Source organism: Falco cherrug, chromosome 8 (genome assembly GCF_023634085.1).
Source record: "Falco cherrug isolate bFalChe1 chromosome 8, bFalChe1.pri, whole genome shotgun sequence".
Classification (NCBI taxonomy): Eukaryota; Metazoa; Chordata; class Aves; order Falconiformes; family Falconidae; genus Falco; species Falco cherrug.
Genome location: NC_073704.1, coordinates 63,995,194 through 64,001,289, shown reverse-complemented (window position 1 = coordinate 64,001,289; position 6,096 = coordinate 63,995,194).

The following is a 6,096-nucleotide window of genomic DNA, read 5'->3' as shown; positions in this document are numbered from 1 at the left end:
CAGCTGTGAACCGAGGACTTGGGCTCATCTCTCACATCACAAGTGTCTTTAAGTGTCCTTTTGGCGGCTGCAGGTCCAGATACCCGAGGAATCGGGCTCGCTTAGTGCCACGGGTCTGCGAGCCCTGCCCATGCTGCAACGGCAAGTAACTTCTGGGGAGGGAAGGGTGGGAGGAACGTGTGTGTGCAGGGTTGGAGAACCGTGAATTCCTGTGTCTGGGTGCCTGTGCAGAAGCAGGGGTTGCAGCCAGTACTGCGCAGCTGCGGTACCTGGGCATGAGGTGTTAGATGGGTGATCAGACAGTTGCGTCCTCGCAGGGCGGGTGACGGGAGCTGTGCTTGGCACAGGCACAGAGGGGTGAAAATTATGAGAAAAAAATGGGCAGTGAGGAGAATTTTCCATGGTTGTCATGAGTAGTCGGTCCTCCACAGGTCCTGCTAGTGAGTGATGCGGGTGGTCAGGGCTAGCGGTTGTAGTGAAGGGAGTAAGGGAGGAGTTCAGCCGGCATGGCTTCCCACTTGGTGTTCAGGCTAGATTTAGCTGGTGGACCAGGGCCTCCAGCTGGAACTTAGCAACAGCAGTAATGGACCGAGTCTCTGGTTTTGATTGAGTTGAAATCTTTTTTGACTGTGAAATTCAGCCTAGCACTTTTTCTTTCCCCCCGCCCCCCCCCCCCCCCCCCCCCCCCCCCCCCCCCGCAAGTGTAGTTTTCCTTTGGGACTGTCATGTAGGTGGAGCCTTTCTCTTTTCCCTCCTTGCTGTCCGTTTTTCCTCCCAATGCTATGGATGTCAAGCCTGCCAGTCTGCTGCCTCCGTGGATGTCCTCATGAAGGAAGCAGATTTGCTGCTGCCTCTGTTTCAGCCAGCTCAGAGTTGATGTTCCCAACCCCAGCAGTCAGAATTTGAAATGTTTATGTAGTAAATGGAAAGTGTTTGTATTTCTGAGCATATGCAAAATATTACGTGGTTATTTGGCTCTCTGTGTAAGTCTGTGACATTTCCTATCCCCACTTTTCCCAGAGGACAAGTGTATATTCATGTATTTGTCATACGCTTAAATGTGATACAACAGCACTTGACCTGTGCAGAATGATTACAGGAGCAGTTAATGAGTTGCACAGGTTTGGACTTTGAGTTTGCTTGTTTGTTAGAAACTGGCAGCTCCTGAATTCCAACCCTCTCCTCCTCCTCCTGGGCCAGCAGGCTCAAGTGTAAAGTACCACCGAATTTGTGAGTTGTAGGTATTAGGTTAGAGATGATTGGCAGGCAGCTTAGTCTGCTAGCACAGTGATGGAGATAATCCTTTTGGATCCCAGAGATTATTATCTGGTGAGGAGCATTTGTCCTGGTTTATGATGTTGACTCACTAGAGCTGTCATTATTTAATAACGTGGGTAACTGCGAGGCTTCGGAGGCATTCCCTGCATTTGGTAGATTTTTAGATTTTAGATTAGATGCAATTCCCAGCCTGGCTTCCCATGGAATGGGAATACAATTTCCTGTCCTCAGCTGGCGTGCTTTTTTCTCTACCAGTCAGAGGGGGGATGCGTTGTGTTCTTCCTAGCATACAGAAACTGTTAGAACTGTTTAATAAATGAAATGCCGTTTGGATACATGAGACAGGGATCAAAATGAAAACAAGGCTACAAAGCAATGAGATGTCTTACGATGCGTATGTGCTCTGCCTTTGATTTGAGGTGTGAACCCAGGCCCTCGCATTCCTTCAAACAGGCCCTGCTGCAGGTGGGATCAGTGAAATGCCAGGTTTCATTTGGAAAGCTGGCTAGTGGCAGTATCGGGGTGCAATGGTATATCCATGGTGTTCTGGTTTTAGCCTTAAATATGTGTATTAAATGTTACGTTTCATATAATTGTGCCCAGCCATTTGGCCGCTTTTTACCTAATCTGGTTTGGTTGGCTTTTGTGTGCCTTGTGAGTAGCTTTTCTTGGATGGTGTTAAGTGGGTGAAGACCCTTCTGAAATGAGTATGTGTAAAGAAAAGGATCAGAGATACTATGAGAGGAGTGAATAATTATTTCAGGGAATGTCTGTTTAAACCTTCCAGTCAGCTTTTGCACAAGTTTTTATATTAGCGAAATTACAGATGAATGAAGCCAAACCTTCCCGTTCATTAGCACCAAAGAAACATTGTCACTTCAAACTCCAAGAAAGCTGGAACAGTGAAACCTGTGCCAGTTATGGACAAACAGACACAGCCTTGTAGTTAAAACTTTTATTCTCTTAATCAGAATAAATTCTTCAGCACACAAACTAAATAACTGTGATTATACATACCAGAACAGTTTTCCTGATGGAAGAGGAGCAATGTGGTTCCGGCAGGAATGCAAACACGCTGTTGCTATGGAGCTTCTGCCATCATCATAGTGGAAGCCACTGCAAGTGCTGCCACGCTCCGCTTGCAGAAAAAGCAGTCACAAACTCAACTGATTTTTACAGAATTCATTAATTACATGTTATAGCAGTGAAACAGGAGAGACGGTCCCACCAAAGTAATTTGGATCCTTTTCAGAAAGTGATCTAACTCATGTGCCAGGATTTACATTAAATTTCCATGCAGCAAGAGAGCAAAGGCCAGACGCAGGGCAAGAAGAGCTGCTCAGTCAGCACGTAGGTACAGCAAAGGCAGTGACCCGGAAGAGCATACAGCAGCTGAATGAAGTCCCTGTACACAGATGTGCACATCTGTGGTAGAAGAAAAACACCCACCCTGAAGAAGTGACTTGAAAGAAGATGTTTAACAATTAGAACTATGAAGTCTGGAAAATCCTGGCCTGTTTGGAGCTACTTAGAAGAAGAAAGAAGTAATTGAGTATGTCATGTGGTTTAAGTTACTCATTTAGTCCTGATTGGACGCTGTCATTCCTACAGTGCATGCATCTCAGCCATGCATCTCGGATGGATTTCTGGACACAGAAGATGGTATTTTACTAAACTTTACATACCTAAACCTTTAAATGTCTTATAAAATACACTCTGATTTGAATTTTGTGCGTTTTGCCTGAATCCTTTTTTTGTGCAGAAGTGTTTGGTATGGAACATAGACTCCTTAAATGTAGAATGACCTTCTCCTCGCATGTGAGGTTATGCAAATGAAAATCGCATACAGTGATCTCTTCTTGCTGCCATAATACATATCAAATATTGATCCAGTGGTCTCTTACTGCTCAGTACACCTTATTTCCTAGAGTTCTTTCCAGGTGATTAAAGACATTATTTCTTGGAAGGTAGATCTGTCACACTGGTTTTCTCTTTTTCCCTGTTTGTTTTTTATTTTATTGCCATTATTTTCTTTTGAAGCTCTAATGATGTCATCCTGTACCCCTGAAATCAAAAGGAATTTAGCTTTTAGATACTGTAGATTCCTTTGGGGTTTGTATCTATGTTCAGCAGCTTTTACAATGCATCTTAACTTATATTAATGTTCTGTTATTCCATGAACCAGGGGGCATGGGGGCTTGTGCCATCCTGCCTGCGGGGCAGGCACCAGCTCCGAGAGGTCAGGAGGCGTTCGTTTCCTTGGGACAAGTCTTTTCCATCGAATCACATTTAATTTGCAGTGAGGCTGGTCCCTAAACTCTGCAGTGTTGTGAAACCCAAAACTGGCCGGTGGCTGTACACTTGTGAGATTCCAGTTCTCCCATTTGCCTGGTTTGCCAGTTAGTAGCCCCACTCAAACGCAGCTTTTTCCTTTATCTCTTTCATGAAGCTGGGACAAGCAAGGAACAAATTTCATCATATTGACCTTACACGGACCGTTACTGCCTACTCCTTTAGCCTGAGTGTTGGTCACTACGCACCGTAAAATTTGGCGCTTTTTTTCCTGACTGTAGAAAATTAAACATGGGAGATCCATTTCATGTTGCTCTTGAAAATGCCGCTTCCTCTTTCCAGTGAGCTGCCTGATACATTGTGCTGTGAAATTTCCATCCTTCCCCTTGTTATTGCACACAAAGGAATTATTTTTAGTGTAGCTTGACAGGCTGGTAAAAGGAAGCCATTTGAGAAGTGAGGAGGGCTGAAGTTCTGTAGAAATTCCAAGCAGCTCTGCACTGAATCATCAGTCCCAAGAGCATGGAGACATTCCATGGAAATGTCACACAGACCTTCTGGCATATTAATGAGGAAGCAGCAACGAGCTTTCAGTCAGGTTGGTTTAGCGTTCCTGCGCAGATTGCCATGAGCCCTCCCAGCATTCGCTAACTGAGCAGTTCAGGCAAACCCAGGGTCAGCAGGAGCACTGGTGCTGTCTCTGCCGTGGTTTAGCTGTGTTACAATCCTGCTTCTTTCCTCAGCTTTTACAAGCTGGACCTCATAAAACCTGTAACTCTACCACTATTCTAACTGTAAGACTTCTACCAGGAGGCTGTGATATTTAACTTAGTTAACCATTGGTCTACCTATTCTAAAGTAATTTTTGCATCACATTTTCTTTGAAACAAGACTTGTGCTTTATTTTGGAATTTCTGGCACAGATCAACCTTGAGAAAAAACAAATAATACATGTACAAGAGCAATAACCTGCTGAAAGGTGGGGCAGGAGATTAGCTGGCTAAAATGTCTGTAACGTTTATTTTTTCAAAGTGCTTAAAATGTTGTTGAACACAAAAAAACTCCTGTTTGTGTACTGCTGAAGTTGAATATCTAAAAATAAAAGGAAATGCAAATGGGAAGGTTAACAGAGTGAGTGCAATACAACCACATTGTGTTTCCTCCTGTTCTGCTGCTTAAGAAGAGGAGGTATTGTTAAATTCTTATATAATATGAAAATTAATTCCTTGGGCTTGCTCTGGGAATAAGAAAAAGTTAATTTAGCTCCTTTCATTGCAACAACCTAAGGTTTGTCTGTAATACACGGGAGTTTAACTTTTATAATTGCTAAATTACAGAATTCAGGTTTAAGTTAAAATATTTAATTTGGTTTATATCATACATGATAAATCCAAGTTTAAAACATTATGGCAAATGATAAAGAAGAAAAAAAATCTCAGGAACCAACAACTAGTGCTGTTCCCTCCCTTCCCCACCCGCCTGCCGAGGGCAGGAGTTGCAGAAGTGCCATCGCCCGGAGCGGGTACAGAGCAGCTCTGGGTGTGTGTAGTGCGCCACAGAGGTGTAAATGTATTTGTGCTCTATAGATACGTAACCCAGCATTTGCCCTACAGCATTTATCATAGAAGGATTTAGGGTGGAAGGGATGTTAAAGACCACCCAGTCCCACCCCCTGCCACAGGCAGGGACACCGGCCACCAGCCCAGGTTGCCCCCAGCCCCGTCCAGCCTGGCCTTGGGCACTGCCAGGGATGGGGCACCCACAGCTGCTCTGGGCAGCCCGTGCCAGCGCCTCGCCGCCCTCACAGGGAAGGATTTCCTCCTAATACCTAGTTTGAACCTCCCCTCTTCCAGCTAAAAGTGTTGCCACTTGCCCTGTCACTACAGGCCCTGGTAAAAAGTCTCTCTCCATCTTTCAGTATATAAAGGGGGATAATAAGAAAGGCCACCACAAGGTCTCCCTGGGGCTGCCCCTTCTCCAGGCTGCCCCACACCAGCTGTCTCAGCCTTTCTGCACAGGAGCGGTGTTCCAGCCCCCTCACTGTTGTCGTGTCCCTCCTGGGGACCCGCTCGAGCAGGTCCGTGTCTGTCTCGTACTGGGCACCCCAGAGCGGGATGCAGGGCTCCAGGAGGGGTGGAGCAGAGCAGAGGGGGAGAATCGCCTCCCCCCACCTGCTGCCCGCGCTTCCTTTTGTGCAGCCCAGGATATGATATGGCTTTCCGGGCTGCGAGCGCACGGTACCGGCTCACGTCCCGTTTTTTATCTGCTGGTATCCCTAAGTCCTTTTCTGCAGGGCTGCTCTCGATCCGTTCATCCCTCCGCCTGTGTTGGTGTCAGGGACTGTCCCAACCCAGGCCTTGCTCAGCTTGGTGCGGTTCACGTGGGCCCACTCCTCCAGCCTGTCAAGGTCCCTCTGGATGGCATCTCTCTCTTCCCTCCAGCATACAGCTGCTCCGCACAGCTCAGCTCTGTGTCGTCCACAAGCATCCCACGGGCACGCTCTGTCCCACTGCCTCCGTTATTGAT